We start from the raw sequence: 15,585 nt of genomic DNA, 5'->3' as shown, positions 1-15,585 counted from the left end.
GCAGCACACTAGGTTTTGAAACAAGGCCGAGACGTGTAAACAAGATATTCAACTCATTGTGAACTCCGTTGTCTTCATTTTAACTCTTTTCAGCTCACGCATGACGTAGCTTCTCATGGTAAATATGAATGTCAGCATGTGCCTCATTATTTGACTCTTTCAGGACAGGAATTGAAATAGCTGGAGACAGATTGCAAATTTGGAGGTCCATATGATATGTTTTGTTTTGGGCCTATATTGAGATTTTGATAATTTGCCCCCTTATATGCATATTGTGTGTAATTCAGAACATAAAATCATTAATATAAAAAAGTGTATATATATATATATATATATGTATGTATGTATATATATATATATATATATATGTGTGTGTGTGTATATATGTGTGTGTGTTTGTGTGTATTAGATGCCCATTATATACAATATTTTGTTTATGGCTGTAAGTGGATAGGTGAAATGTGGCATGTTCGTAAATAGTGTTCAGAAGTTTGTCATTGCCATATCTGTATTTATAAGACAAATAGTAGAGTCTGTATTATATCAGTAGCTTATACTGATAGAAGATGATTTCTGGTATTTTCGTCAGATAAATTTCAATCATCTAGTTATCCTAGGCCTGGTTGATGAAAGGGACTTTCCAGGAAGTTTGACTGGCGTGTAGGTGTTCATAACCGTCTGCATCTCTAATGCCTTGGCCGGGTGGCATTCAGTGACCTTTGTTTGCCTGAACAGTCCTGGTATTGTTCAGTTGGAGTTGTCAGACAGCAAAACGCTATGATTTGCCAATAATTGTTTATTCAGCAGCTCTTTAATTAAGTAGTTTAAGTAAATGCACACTTGATGTTATCAGTGATCGGTCACACTGACTTATACATGTTATAGTTAATGTACACAACACAAAACAATACAATATTTATTCAGTGACCACATGCCGCAAAACTAAAATTCTCAGTATTAGACGAATAATTTGCATGTGAACAAGTAGGCCCTACCTACACTAATCCATTTAAAAGAGTAATGGCAAAGCAAATCTTTTGTCTTTAATCTTATGGTCTTCATTCGGATTAAATGGGTATACTTCAAACATTAATATTCAAAATGCATAAGCTTAGCATGTAGAAGTACACTTGGTTGATCTTTAAAATATGGTGGTTCTTTTAATCCTGTTTACCAATCTGCCTAGTATACTTCTATAATCCGTATCTTAACAAATGTCTTCAAATGTCTAATTCATTCATAACTAATACTCCAGCAAAAAAAACTGTGACACCAGGGCAGTTGACCGTTTTTGCCTCTAAATGACATTTCAACTTGTCTGCTTAGTTTGATATACAGACATCCAAGGTCTTAAGATGTGCTTATTTGGAAGGAAATTGCAATGCAGTTATAAATCGATATATTGAGAAGTGGAATACGTAGGCTAGTTTTTATTCTTGCACTTTGTCTAGTTGTTAGAAGTCGCTAAATGTTAACCAGTGTTGTAATCGGTGTGGGAAAACCAAACTTTTTTTTGTAGCCAACAGCCAAAGTGGCTGGTAAATCTATATTAAGGCTGCTAATAAAATGCATTAAATACGGCTGACATGAAGAAAAGTGTAAACTCTTCACATGCGTGTGTTCTCGGTGTGCAAGTTGATGACTTTGGTTATCTGTCTTCAAGATATAATAAAATGTTTCTTCAAGCATGCATTTTTTGTTTTTACACATCCGATTTCTTATTTATAGGTCACCTACCACAGTGGCTGGCAGATGAGTAAATTTACCCACCAGAGCACTGCTGTTATACTAAGTGAAATTGTTGTTAAAGGATAAGCCATAATGACATGCATTTTGTGTAATGCCTTTATCATTAGCTTATAATGTGATAAAATGGGTCTTTTTAAAACTATTGATAGTTGGGGCTGGATATTGACACACATTTCACAATTGGTTTCAATATAGATTCATTTCTGTAAATGTCCAATCCTACTCCTGGATAGGGCTGTCGCGATAACCGCAATATCGCAGTACCGCGCTACTGACAGGCCAACCGCAGAGGAATGCAAGTAACCGCAGCAACCGCGAACCGCGTTTTCTTTTTTCATAAGGCCACCCTTCGTAGTTCATACCATGTGTATTGAATGATAAATAAGTTAATAATGATAACAAGACTGTTTATCATGGTGATTTGTACAGAGGATTCGTGGATTTGGACCTAAGCCTAAACAGACAGTGAATGTGTTCGACTGAGCGCGTGCGATTACCTGCATCTGTCTTTGAAGTCAAGGACATTCGTGAAAAGGTTGCCGTTTCCAAGGAAAGCGAAATATTTGTCGTAGGCTATCATCCTTTTAACATGTAAGGATATTTACCATGAATGGCGTCAGCGCTGGTCAGCATTACACAGCGCGAGGAAAGCCGTGGGGGGAAAGCAGCGAGTCACGCATGAATCAATGCCATTGGTCTCTATTAAGTGAGAAATTGCTTCAGCTTTGCCCAAAAGTGAAGCATTGCTGGCCAGCTGAGCCTTGAAAAGTGGAGCTCAAAGTTAAAAAATAATTAACACCTTGTTTCATTACATCTATCATTTAAGGAATCAGCTTTTTTGAACGTTTTTGTTGAATGAACGGTTTAATGACTCACTCAAAGACAGTCCGTTGGCATAACAACTGCGCGCTGAGTGACAGTCTTTCAATGTGCAGAGACGCTGTTTAGTTTCAGTTACATTGGTTACATTGTTTTTGTGTATGCTGACCACATCATAACACGTATTTATATAGCAACAAATAAATATAAATAAATAAATGGCGGTAAAACCGCATATCGCGGTATTGAGCCACTCAAAATTACCGCAAGGGAAATTCCTTCACCGCGACAGCCCTACTCCTGGAGGGCCACTGTCCTGCAGAGTTCAGCTCTAACCCCAATTAAACACCCCTGAAGCAGTTAATCAAGCTCTTACTAGGCATACTAGAAACTTCCAGGCAGATAAGTTGAGGCAAGTTGGAGCTAAACTGAGTGACCGAGTTTGGTCACCCCTGCCTTATGGCACTTTTCCACTGCATGTTATGCAGGAAACCAGACTAACCTTTTTTACTAGGAGCGCTGGAGCCCTTAACTGAACATTTCAGGAGTACAGGCAGAAAATTTTTGGGGCACAACTTAAATCAACCTGCAAGGCAGTTATTCACATTTCCCCACATTTTGACTGTATTACTGACAAATTCCTTGGTAATAAATAGACTTAATGTACAGAATTACAATGTGCAGTTTTATTTTAACTTCACAGGGGCTCCAGACTAACATTTGAGGGCAGCAGCACCAGAGCCACTGAGTTCTACTGAAAGTTTAGGGTAGCAATGCGGGGCTGACAAAAAGCCCTGAGCTTAATTTGAGGTGTAGATAAAATTAACTTTAATTATCATTCATAACGTAATTCAAAAGCAAAGCAAGTAAAAAAAAATTGATATTAGGAAGTGACATTTGACATTTCGTTTCACATTTGATGCTGGGCAACGTTGTGGTTGTGCCAGTGTGACCTTATCAAATTTTGGTTGCACTGGCAGAATCCAGTATGGCTCGGTTTGATTTTCCATTAGGGCTGGACGATATGGCCAAATTTTATATCACGATATATTTCTTAATTTCGGTCGATACGATTTAATTCCGATATCAATATGAACAATATAAAAGCCTCAGAAAAACTGCCAAGAACGCCCACAACAGATGTCTGTACCTACAATCTTTTGAAAAATGAATTGGCCAAGTCTATGAAACCTACTGGAGTTTTTTGGCACCATAACAAACTACATGAACCAATGAAATAACCCATCATAACAATAATATTCTCTTCTCAATACCTGCTACAAGACTATGAAAGCATTTGGGTAGCAATATTCAATTTGAAATGTGATATGCAAAATGACAATGCAATATGTAAAATGGCAATGCATTTCTGTTTTTAAATTTACATTTGCCATAACATTTATGCAACGTTTGGTGCAAAATAAAATAATCTAATTTACATTTTCCGTTTCATACACTAATTTTAATATGTAAATTGAATACATATTTTAACGCTTTATAAGTTGCAAAATTAAAATGTATTACAGATATGATTAGATATGTTTAACATTTATTTTCAAGCAAAAACTAGAGCAAAATGATCATTTAAATGTTATTTTTCTTAATTGCATTTACAATCACAGTTAGACACTTGCGATTGCATTTTCATTAAATGTCCCGCAATGAATGTAGCAAAATTCAATGTGCAAATTGAAAATACATTCCGAGCCGATCACGTCCCGCCCCCTCCCGCCCTGTCAATCACTGCGTGAAGTTTCGGTTTCTTAGATATTAAAATCATATGTATTGGTCATTCTGAGGTCACTCAGCATCTCCACATGCTCCAAATTAACGCAAAAAAGTCTCGTTTGTTGGTGCCGGTTAAAGTGTTGTTTGTGGTGCTTCTCTCGGGTGGAACAGATTTGATGTGTTCCCGCTGCTAGTCGGTACCACTCTCCGTCTCATTTTGCAGCGCGCTGAAACCTGAAGTTTTGAGATCTCAGCCGAAACACCACTGAATTAGTCTTTCCTCTCTAATCAACTATTTCGTCTGCTTTCTCCTCACTTGTGGAAGCTTGTTAAGTGACATTTGTACTGCGTTCAGGGGCGCTCATTCTGTAGCTGAAACTTGTAGTAGTATGAAGCTGCAGACTCGGAGACCTGCATCTACAGTCCCCCTGCACCCAGAGTCCCGCACTCTCAGACCCCTCGTTTTTTGAGACGGCGCCTCCTATCAAATTGTATCGGATAAACACATTTTTTTATAAATGTGTTCCGTCCGACATGCAAATTGAGCAGAAGTACGTAGGAGGGCGGGGCCAGGCTAGCGTGGAGCCTCCACAGGAACATAAATCAGTGAAGAAATAGACGAGTCAACAAAATGAAGCGAAGGAAAAGAAAGGACCTAAAGAGAGGGCAAAGGGAGCAAAAATAATAATACAAAAGATAATAGTGTTGCTCAGGGAGAAGACGAAATAACAGAGATTGAAGAGGAAACTTTAGTTCCAGACGAAACTGGACAAGTGTAAATGCATCTGATGGTTGAAACCACATATGTAAATTTTACTCTTCCCAAAAATGCTAAAAAATAAACATGTGGGAGTGTGTTATAGGCTATATGTAATGTTATAGCCAGATATGACAGCACTACTGCAACACGCATTACCGCACATGAGCATCTATTCATCAAGCCAACGAGCAAACTATCGCAAATCAAAGTGACAGTAAGTCGCAGACGCTTAAAACACAATCATCAGCATCATTAAAAGTAAAGAAACGAAATGATCATGGTGCTGTTTACTTGTCTTTGATTTTGATTTTAGCTGATGATCAATAAAATGCAGCTCATATCTGTTGCTTTCGGTGACGTGAACTCCATTAAAGGAGAACTCCGGTCAATTTTAACATTGAGGTCATTTTTTTGTTGTTGTAAATTTGGAGTGCTGTCAGTACAGAGAACAACGACAAAAATCAGTGTTGCCTACTAGGGCTGAAACGATTAGTCGACAATGTCGACAATAAAAAAGGCCAGAAGGACCAATAATCGAATAGGCCATAAAGGTGTGGTGGTAAAAACTGGGCGGAACTTGCTTTTCACGGGAGCACAACATGCACATTGAAGCACTTAAAGAGGAAACATCCCGGCAAAAGAGGAGCCGGTGAGAATTGAGTGTTCTCCATCTAGAGCTAACTAACTAGCGGTAAATCTCTTTATTAGAGAATGAAATACTACTAATAATAGTATCAATAACAATATAATTACAGTAATGTGATGATTTATTTTGCATAAAATAAAGCTTGATCGAGCTTAGGAGTCAGGGCTGTTTTTATTATTATAACACTATTAGGTATTATAGTCTTATCACTAACCTGTATTTTGTTCCACAATCATGACTTGCAAAAGGAGATGTTAGGAAGAATATCATGGCAGTTACTTTTTCATACTGTAAATTAAAAGGTGAATGAGAACGTCTCTGTCATCTCAATTGTCATGTAAAAAAAAAAAGATTGTAATTTTATACTTATAATAATGGTTTGCAGATTAATATTCTAATAACCATTCTTTGTGTCCTGAAGTAAATGTCCTTTTTTCTGTTTCATTTCTAAGAAAAGCAGTGGGCCTATTAAACAATGCTTAGAGAGCATTTGTGTGTGATTTGAGTTGGACCGAAATCTGAAAACTTAAAGAGAATGACCTGTTTAGTTGGCTCAAAGTTCATTAAAACAACTATTTCAAAAGCTGAACTGATTTAAATTTTTTATATTATAGTAAGAATATGTATAACTCAATGTTTTAACTAATTGAAAAAGCTGAATAATCGTTCCCAACTTACTGATTAGTCGGTGAAATAATCGACAATTAGTTGATTAATCGTTCTAATAATCGTTAGATTAATTATCAAAATAATCGTTTGTTGCAGCCCTATTGCCTACACTGTGTTATCCTCTTTTTTAAAATTTGCACCATGTTGACTTAAATGGGGCAAGTTTTAAACCTGCTTTTAACCTATTTCCTGTTTTCGGTCGAAGTCCACAGCAGTCGATTGTTGAGTGCGCGTGCGCGATCATTGGTAATGTATATTATAATGTAATAACATATAATATTATATTATATATGATATTCTCAGAACACCACACAGCACCGTCATCGGCTGACAGCTGACAGTCTGAGTCTCCACTGTTGCTTAGTTACCGATGATCGCGCGTACGGACTCTACAATCCACTACGACTGGCCAGGTGCCGGGGAAAGTGCAAATTGCCTTCTAAAGACGGTTGCACAGTTGTTTCTCTTGACATTTTCTTTTTACTTGTTTTTTTTAGATTTATTTTATTGTTTCGAACATTTCGTGTTCTATAGACATGCTCATTTATATCTTTATACTGTACAACCTGTAAAACATGTCCTGTTCTGTAGTAGACATGGTTATTATTTATTTATTCATGTTGTACCAGTCCAATATGACTGTCTGTTGAAAATAAACCTTGTGTTGTAAGAATTAGTTTTATTTGTTATGAATCTATTTTGGTGCTTTTTTAAAATTACATATGTTTAAAAAATATCAAAATTAATATCGATATCGCAATATTCATTATCGATATCGCAATATCAAATTTTTTTTCAATATCGTGCACGTCTATTACACGTCACATTTTAGTATTTAATATAGGCTTGCTTGGAACCTGAGCTGTACCATGCAGTGAAAATCTATACAGTGAAGCTTGTCAGTTGGTATGTTACAATAATATTAAAGGTTAAAATTAACAACTGATCTGTATACGAAGATTTAAATTGCACATTAGGCAGTTTTTGTTTCTGTTTTCATGATGGATTTATTTAAACATATATTAGCCTAAATAAACAAGAAACAACAAGCGGGCGGTCGGCCTTCAGGCAATGTCGGCCCGATTTTTAACGTTGGCTGGCTTTATTTTTTCTGTGTATTTTGCACCGTTGGCTCTTGTTGGACGCCGTCTGTTTGTTTTTTTGGGCCGATTCAGCATATTGAGAACTCTGCTTGCATTCATCATTTTTATTCTTGTGCACTGACTTGTCCACTAAGCTGAACAGCCAATCAAAGAAATCAAGACAGTACAGACCGAAGGCTGTTATAGGGCCCTATAAAATCCGTTTTATTTTTTACCAAATTCCCTTTTTTCCGTTTTAATTTTTGGGATTTCAGTTTTTTTCACCCTTTACTGTTATTTTAGTCGTAAAAAGAGTGTGCTTTTAATGTTAATGATTAAAATGTACACATAAAACAGGAATGACCTTAAATTTATTGAGGTATCAAACATCACATTTACTCAGTACTTTTCAGGACAAATACTGCATGATGCAAACAGTGAGTGCACTCGAAGTACTTCAGGTAACAACAAAATATTAATGGTTATGAGCTTTAAATTGTCCATTAAAATAAATAATATTAGTTTATATAACTCTCAGACTCACTCGCGCAGTGTCACTCACTCGCGCAGTGTCGCTCGCGGAGTTCGCTTTGCTTTTGTCAAGTCCCGGCGCACCTCATAGTCAGACGTCGTGTGCACGGAGCTGTGTGTGTGTATCTGAGAGAGACGCATGAGTGACAGTGACGGAGGGAGAGCAGGGAAAGGAAATGCAACTGAAAGAATACGCGTTAAAAAAAAGAAAAACGAAACGCAATATGTGGCGGTCGGTGTTGATTCTGTGGCGCCCCGCCACGAATTAGTCTATGTGTGGGAATCACTGCATAAAAGTCATGTGGGAACTGCTCGGCTCGGTACTGAGGACTTAGCGTCAAGTTTCTTAACTTTTTCGCCGACAAAAGCAGAGCCGTGTAGAGCCGCTTCGCCATGCTTTCATTGTTTTGAAGGGAACGGGGCAACTGAAATGACGGGAGAGGTTGTCACCCAGATTTGCTTCCCCCGGTCTGCATCTCTAAACATACGTTCTTCTCCCACACAAAAACATAATTTCATTTCAAATATGTAAAATTCCACATTAACAGTAGATTCCGCGTTAATTTGCCCGCGATTCTGTGATCGCGGAAATTATAGGGCCCTTGTTAAAATTACTTGAGCATTCGAATGCACTGACTGGAATGAAGATGGTGGTCAGCATGATTGATGTTCAAAATGGTAAGCAAGCGTTATAGTTACGGTTTCCGTTTTGAATAACAAACATAGACTATTGAAACCTGCTGATATAGAAAGACATTTACATACACAGATGTAGAACGCAAGTGCTTGTTGACAGTCACCTTTAGTCCTTTTGGTGTGTTCAAGCGCAGCTTATTGGCCGAAACTCAGCCGACGAGTGGCGACAACACAGTCAGATTTCTTCGCCCCTAGTTCTTTGACGTTGGCTTGGTGTTTCCCGGGCTTTACACTGAACGCAAATTGGAACTCTGAGTTTCCCCCAGGTCGGGACAGTGTCATTCATATATGTCTACTTTGGCTGAAATTGAGCACAAACATTAATTTCTTTTTTTTTTTGATTGGCAATGTGTTTTTTTAACCATTATTCAAAAATAATTTTCATGGCAATAATTGCAAATAATGAAATATCTGAAAAAAATCAAGCAACATTACCAATGGGATATGTTGAGAAGCTTTTGATGGTGAATTTGACCTTTAGTCTGCATGTTCTGGTCAGGAAACCTTCTTAGGCAATATTCTGGCAATATTTGAAATTGCTAATATTTTCAGGGTCTGGCTCCTTTCTGGTTTAAAACACCCTACTTTACACCATCCAATTCCATCCTAATAGATAAAATCGTGCAGTTTTAATTTTTTAACACTTTTTTTGCTCAAAAATACATATTAAATTAAAATAGTTTGTGAAAAAGCACTTGGTATGTAGACCCCTATTTGTTTTGGCCTAAGGTAGACAGAATGTTTTTAGTATAAAGATAATTTTCATCTATTTAGTACCTAGACAGTAGCCTTATATTTAATTTAATGTGAAAGTTCAGATAGAAACATGGTTAAACTTTTTTTTTTTCAAATGTTTATATGCCAAACTGAAATAAATCATAATGTGACTTTAACTTGTGGTAATCTAATTGTGAAAGATGTGGACTGACAGCTGAGTGGTTTAAGCCTCAAGCAAAGCACTTAACCCTAGATTAGTCCAGGGTGATTGGAGTTGCTGTTACTGTACTGTTAGTCAGACACAAAAAGCCACTGAAAAGTGACAAGTAATGAATGAGGTGCCAACGTGAACTTTAACGCATTATAAAGTTATTTAATAGATAATTGTGATATACCTCTAGAAAAAAACTATCCCCAAAAAAGCCTTGTCATTTTACTAATCCAGAGCTGTCCATTTCTAATAATGGCATAATTATTTTCTAAAATATAGCCTATTTATTACAACAAACAGCTGTATTATAAATTATCATATTGCAGTATATCGGGCCCAGGACATTTTCCTATCGAAAATACTAAGTTTTTTTTATTTTTTAACGATTTCATCGTTAAAAAATATCATAATATCATAATATTTCATCGTTAGTTTTTTTTAACGATTTCATTATTTCATTGAATCACATTTAAGAGCAAGCAAAATCAATGCAAAAACCTATATGTGCTGTGCCAAGTACAGGATATTGTGTAGTATACCAGAGCAGTTTTTACCACCACACCTTTATGGCCTATTCGATTATTGGTCCTTCTGGCATTTTGCTGACAGTTTTGTCAGCATGAATGACATCATTTTCATGAATTAGCTAAAAGTGCTTCAAGGGAAATGTTGTCTTGAAGGGTGTGCTAGGCTTTAGTGCTGTTTGTCCCCAACTAATTCATGATATGGTATTCAAATTTGTGTAAATCTTCAGGTATCCGTGGTCATGCGTCACTGTGAAAGATAAATGAGGTAGTGATAGCTAGAGAGGGAAATGCCTGCTCTTGAAAGCTGTGGCATGGTGCCACTTCTGCCAATCTACTGGCAATAGGCTGTTAATTCATTCAGACTTACATGTGATAAGTGAGCAATCTGACTCGAAGCATGAATTGGACCCTGATGTTGAATATGCAGCAAATACCTTTTAAAAGAAATGGACATAAATAGGACTGCACGATTTGGGGAAAATGTCATATTGTGATTACTGAGGTCAATAATGTGATTGTGATATAATAAACAAATGGGTTCATGAGTCAACTTGCTTAGTTTTCAAGGAAAATGCACACACTGATTATAATTTCACCAACAGTAATTCTGGATTGCCTCCACCAAACAAGTAAATAGGAAATAAGCAAATCAGAACACTGCGTGCCAAAACAGCAGTATGCGCGCAGGAATGAACCACTGGTGTTTCTTCTTACAGCGTATATTTTACTGTCTATGGTAGAGCTGCACGATTATCACAAAAATCATAATTGCCGATTATTCCCTTGAAATTGTAATTGCGATTATTAATTACGATTATCACAATTTACATTGAATATATATAGGCGTATTATAATACATGTTTACACAAAAATTGTTAACACACATACACACACACACACACACACACACAAGTACTGTCCCCCTTTACTTAACATACACATCAATTGTAAGAATGACTAATAGTAAAGACTACTAATAGATAAACATTAGGAATATGCTAAAGCAATTAAATAGCAGTCCCAAACTAGTTTTTATTAATACAATGTTGATATGAGCCACCACAGTCATTTAAAAATATAAAAAATAACACAAAGTGTAAATAAAGTTGCATTTTGGGGTTATGGAAATGACACTTACCATGGTGAATACACAATACTAACAAGAACTGTTAATGAAACAGCTCCTGGTGAATAGCATGAAAATCATACCTGCATGCAAATCCTTCTCAGCTAACACGTGATTTATTGGTATTTCACTTTTATTTCGTGACTTACTAATTTACATTGTAACGACGTTGCATGCTCGTAGTTTCTTTTGCACTTTACACAGTGAAGCGATACACAGCGCGCGCCGTCGCATTTGCGCGTGCAATTGAAGAGTGTGCGCTACGAGCACAGGATAACGGGACAGGACAGTAAAGTCCGTTTTTCTGAGTTGAAAGTCTTTTTATTTCAGCGTACACTTACGTCACTGATTGGTATGACATATTGTGCCGGGTTTTCTGAAGTAGTCGTGATTCGCATCTCATAACATAATTATGCTCTAAACACACACAGGCAGAGTGGATTTTCTTTTGTAATCGCGGCTTTGAACGATTACGTAATCGTGGCATCCGTAATTGTAATCGCGATTAGATTCGATTAATTGTGCAGCCCTAGTCTATGGTATCTGCCAGTGCAACAAGGAGTTAAGGATATTGGAAAGGATCCAACATTGCAACAAGGAGGTTTGTATACTGGAGGTAAGGATATTTTTGGTTTATAATGTTATATAATCTACTAGTCATGTAATTTATTATTTAGGCCTATTTCAATTAGGTAGGTAATGTAGGGCCCTATAAAATCCGTTTTATTTTTTTCCAAATTCGTTAAATTTTTTCCTAAATTCCATGTTTTCCGTTTTAATTTTTGCAAATTCCGTTTTTTCTGTTTTAATTTTGGGGAATTCAGTTTTTTTTGCCTTTACTGGTATTTTAGTCGTAAAAAGAATGTGCTTTTAATGTTAATGATTAAAATGTACACAAATAAAACGGGAATGACCTTAAATTTATTGAGGTAACAAACATCATTTACTTTTCAGGACAAATACTGCATGATGCGAACACTGCACTCGAAGTACTTCAGGTAACAACAAAACATTAATGGTTATGAGCTTTAAATTGTCCAGTAAAATAAATTATATTAGTTTATATAAGTTTAAATGAAAGTCACACTCAGTCTCTCTCTCGCGCACTGTAAAGCGCGCTCTCGGACACACTCGGTCTCACGCAGTGTCGCTTTCGGAGTTCGCTTCGCTTTTGTCCAGTCCGGAACGCCTTGGTGTGCACGGAGGGGAGGGGTTGTGTGTGTCAGTGTGTGTATGTATGTGAGAGAGACGCGTGAGTGACAGAGACAGAGGGAGAGCAGGGAAAGGAAATGCAACTGAAAGAATACGCTGTGTGTTTTAAAAGCGTTAAAAAAATGAATAACGAAACGCAGTATGTGGCAGCCGGTGTTGATTCTGTGGCGCACCGCGCCAATTGCGCGATTCCGTGATCGCGGAAATTATAGGGCCCTTGTAATGCAGGGTTTGTCCTGCATAGAGAATTACGAGGTGGCCGCTTTCGTCCTCCAGGTCTCGACAAAACTCGGACAGTCACATGCTCAGTTACACTTTTTCCACTGTGACGGTTCTGTTAGTCGAAATTCGGCACAACTCCGACCTATGTCTATTCTCAAACCAATAGTTTGCCGATAGTGCTGCGCGCCAGAGGGTGGATGACAGATAAATAATTATAATGTTTTGAGTTTAATAAAGACACAGATCTCTCATCACGGTAAAACGCAATAAACGTGCGTCACTCTTTCTTTCATTTTCAACAACCTAATTCTGTTCAGGGAAAACCAATCAAGGAAAACATATCAGGGCTCGACATTAACGTTTGTCCGGGACACGTGTGTTTTTGTTTTTTTTAAGGGACAAGTGAAAGAGGATTATACTTGCCCAACCGGACAAATGCCCTGATTAAAACAATTTTCAATACAAAAAAAAAATAATAAAAAAAATTAAATGACCGAATCACCGAAATCGCAAGGATGATTCTGATTTAATTTAATGTAAGTGGCGATTGATAGTCTATAGTTGATAATATAGGCCTACCTAATATAGGCCTACTGACGGTAACACAGCTGCGCTGTTGAGGCTCGCGCAGCTATTTATAACATATTATACAGTTAAGAAACATCACATGACCAGAGTGCTGTTTTCCTGAATAGCTACCATCACGATTGAAACCGAGACACTGATTTCATAACAGTCCAGTAAACAAAGTAAAAATTAAGTAAATTAAAATTAATTGACTGTTTTTGTTCTGTTTCAGCACCGAAAATAGTTCCAAACAAAGATCACAGCAGAACCATAACGCATCTCACAGAAACACTCAGCCATGTTTCATTACTGAATGATTCAGCGTTTTGAACAAATCGGTGGAGTGAAAGATTCAATTACCCATTCATAAACGGCCTCATTCTGAATAAATCAACCGTTTGAACGAATCGTTTGAATGAATGACTCAATGACTCGCTCATTAACCCATTTACTCCTAAAACGCCTGCTAAAAACGCCTATAAAAACCTATGTTATTCTAGGATAAATATCCTTATCTCCTGAGGGTTTTCTGAAAAAATACTAAGAAGTGTCAACGTCTACCAAAACCTTAATATCTAAGCCTCTGTAGCACTTAGAAACATGAAATAAAATACATTTGAAAGGTAAGAATCACAGGTTTTATTAAAACATGCTCCCTTAGCACTAACATAACAACACTATTTAAACTAACTAACTAACTAATTTTTAACTAATTCTCTCTAACCGAATGTCGCATCTCCGAAACAACCACCCACTCACTGCTGCGAGAATGCATTTTGCCCCGAGTTCATTAAATAAGCGCATTAGTTTATATCTGTTAAAATATTATAATATTGGTTTTTTTACGTTGATAATGAAAACTGAACTGTAGAAGTAAGATGGGATGCATCGGGAGTCAGACATTGACCACTTAATTAAGTTTCATTTTGTAGAAAGCCTTTCTTTAAAGTGAATTTCGTTTTGTATAAATTGTATCCTAATTTTAATATATTTTTTTTAATCAACCAATAATAAATAAGAATCAAATATAGCAGACAACATAATCATGACATGATCGTGCGCTGGCGCGCCGCGATCACTTGCATTGAAATCTCATCATAAATTAACCGAAACTCAGTGTATGTCTCACAGACATGACAGATATCTAAATAAAGCTTGAAATTTCATTAAACGAAACAATTCAAAACGAAAAGAAATAGGCCACTCGCTGATTATTTAATCCAAGATGTGCATTTCTCTCTATGCGCGTTCTTGGGGAAATGGCGATCATCAAATTAAACGAAACTATTCAAAACGAAAAGAAATAGGCTAGCCTACTCTATGATTATTTAATCCATGATGTGTATTTCTCTCTATCGTTCACTATGGAGATGGCGATTCGTCAATTTCTTTAAACGAAACAATTCAAAAGGAAAAGAAATATAGGCAGCATACTCTCTGATTAATCCAGGATGTGCATTTCTCTCTATACGCGCGTTCACCACGGAGATATCAATCGTCAATTTCTTTAAACGAAACAATTCAAAACGAAAAGAAAAAGGCTAGCCTATACCTTCTGATTATGTAATCCATGATTTGCATTTCTCTCTATATATGCGCGTCCACTAGGAGATGGCGATCGTCAACTTAATCTTTGCAGCACTGACAGAAAAGTTGTATTAATAAAAATCAATGGACGCGTGTCACCGGATTTACAAATGCACTTCTTGCTTGTTGCTTGTTAATTTAATTTAAATGAATTGATAAAATGAATACAATTGTCATAATTAAAATAATTAAATATTATTAATTGTCCCATTTTTGCTCATTTATAAATGGTATTTATATCTACCGCCCCCTCAGCACCTGGGTTAAACAATTATTTGGCGCCAACATATTATAACGGCCCACGTATTAAAAATAGTCGAGTCTAAATAGGGCTACGGCTCATATTACATTTAATGCCGTCAACAGGGATCAGACACAACGTGCACGGGTTGGCCTTGATTTTTTTTGTGTGTTTTTTATGCCCGATCTGGTATTCAGTTTCTGAACGGTGTAGACACAAGCCAACAGTTTGGTGACGCTGTCTGAGCCTTATGTCATAATTTTTAATTAGTCACGGTAATACCGTATACCCCGGTAAAATAGGGAGGAGGTTTGACGGTATCAAATTTTGGATACCGCCCAAGCCTAGTTGTGACATAGCCTATTGTTCTCCAGCTGTTTTATTGACCTCTTTCCGCGGTTGAAAAACACTGATTGATCGCTATTATGTATGAGGCATAAACATTCCGGTAAGTTGTACTGTATCTTTCAACACACCTATTGTTCATTCGTGTTT

General features: G+C 36.9%; 1 protein-coding gene across 1 annotated transcript in view; it reads left to right on the top strand.

Annotated features, from left to right (window-relative positions):
- Nucleotides 1-15,585, top strand: part of sppl3 (signal peptide peptidase 3) — a 44,904-nt gene that overhangs the window by 1,146 nt on the left and 28,173 nt on the right. The window lies entirely within an intron of this gene.

The sequence above is a fragment of the Siphateles boraxobius genome, unplaced genomic scaffold, assembly GCF_051911475.1.
Source record: "Siphateles boraxobius isolate OS27281-9 unplaced genomic scaffold, OSU_SipBor_1 25, whole genome shotgun sequence".
Taxonomy (NCBI): domain Eukaryota; kingdom Metazoa; phylum Chordata; class Actinopteri; order Cypriniformes; family Leuciscidae; genus Siphateles; species Siphateles boraxobius.
This window is presented reverse-complemented; position numbering and strand designations above follow the sequence as displayed.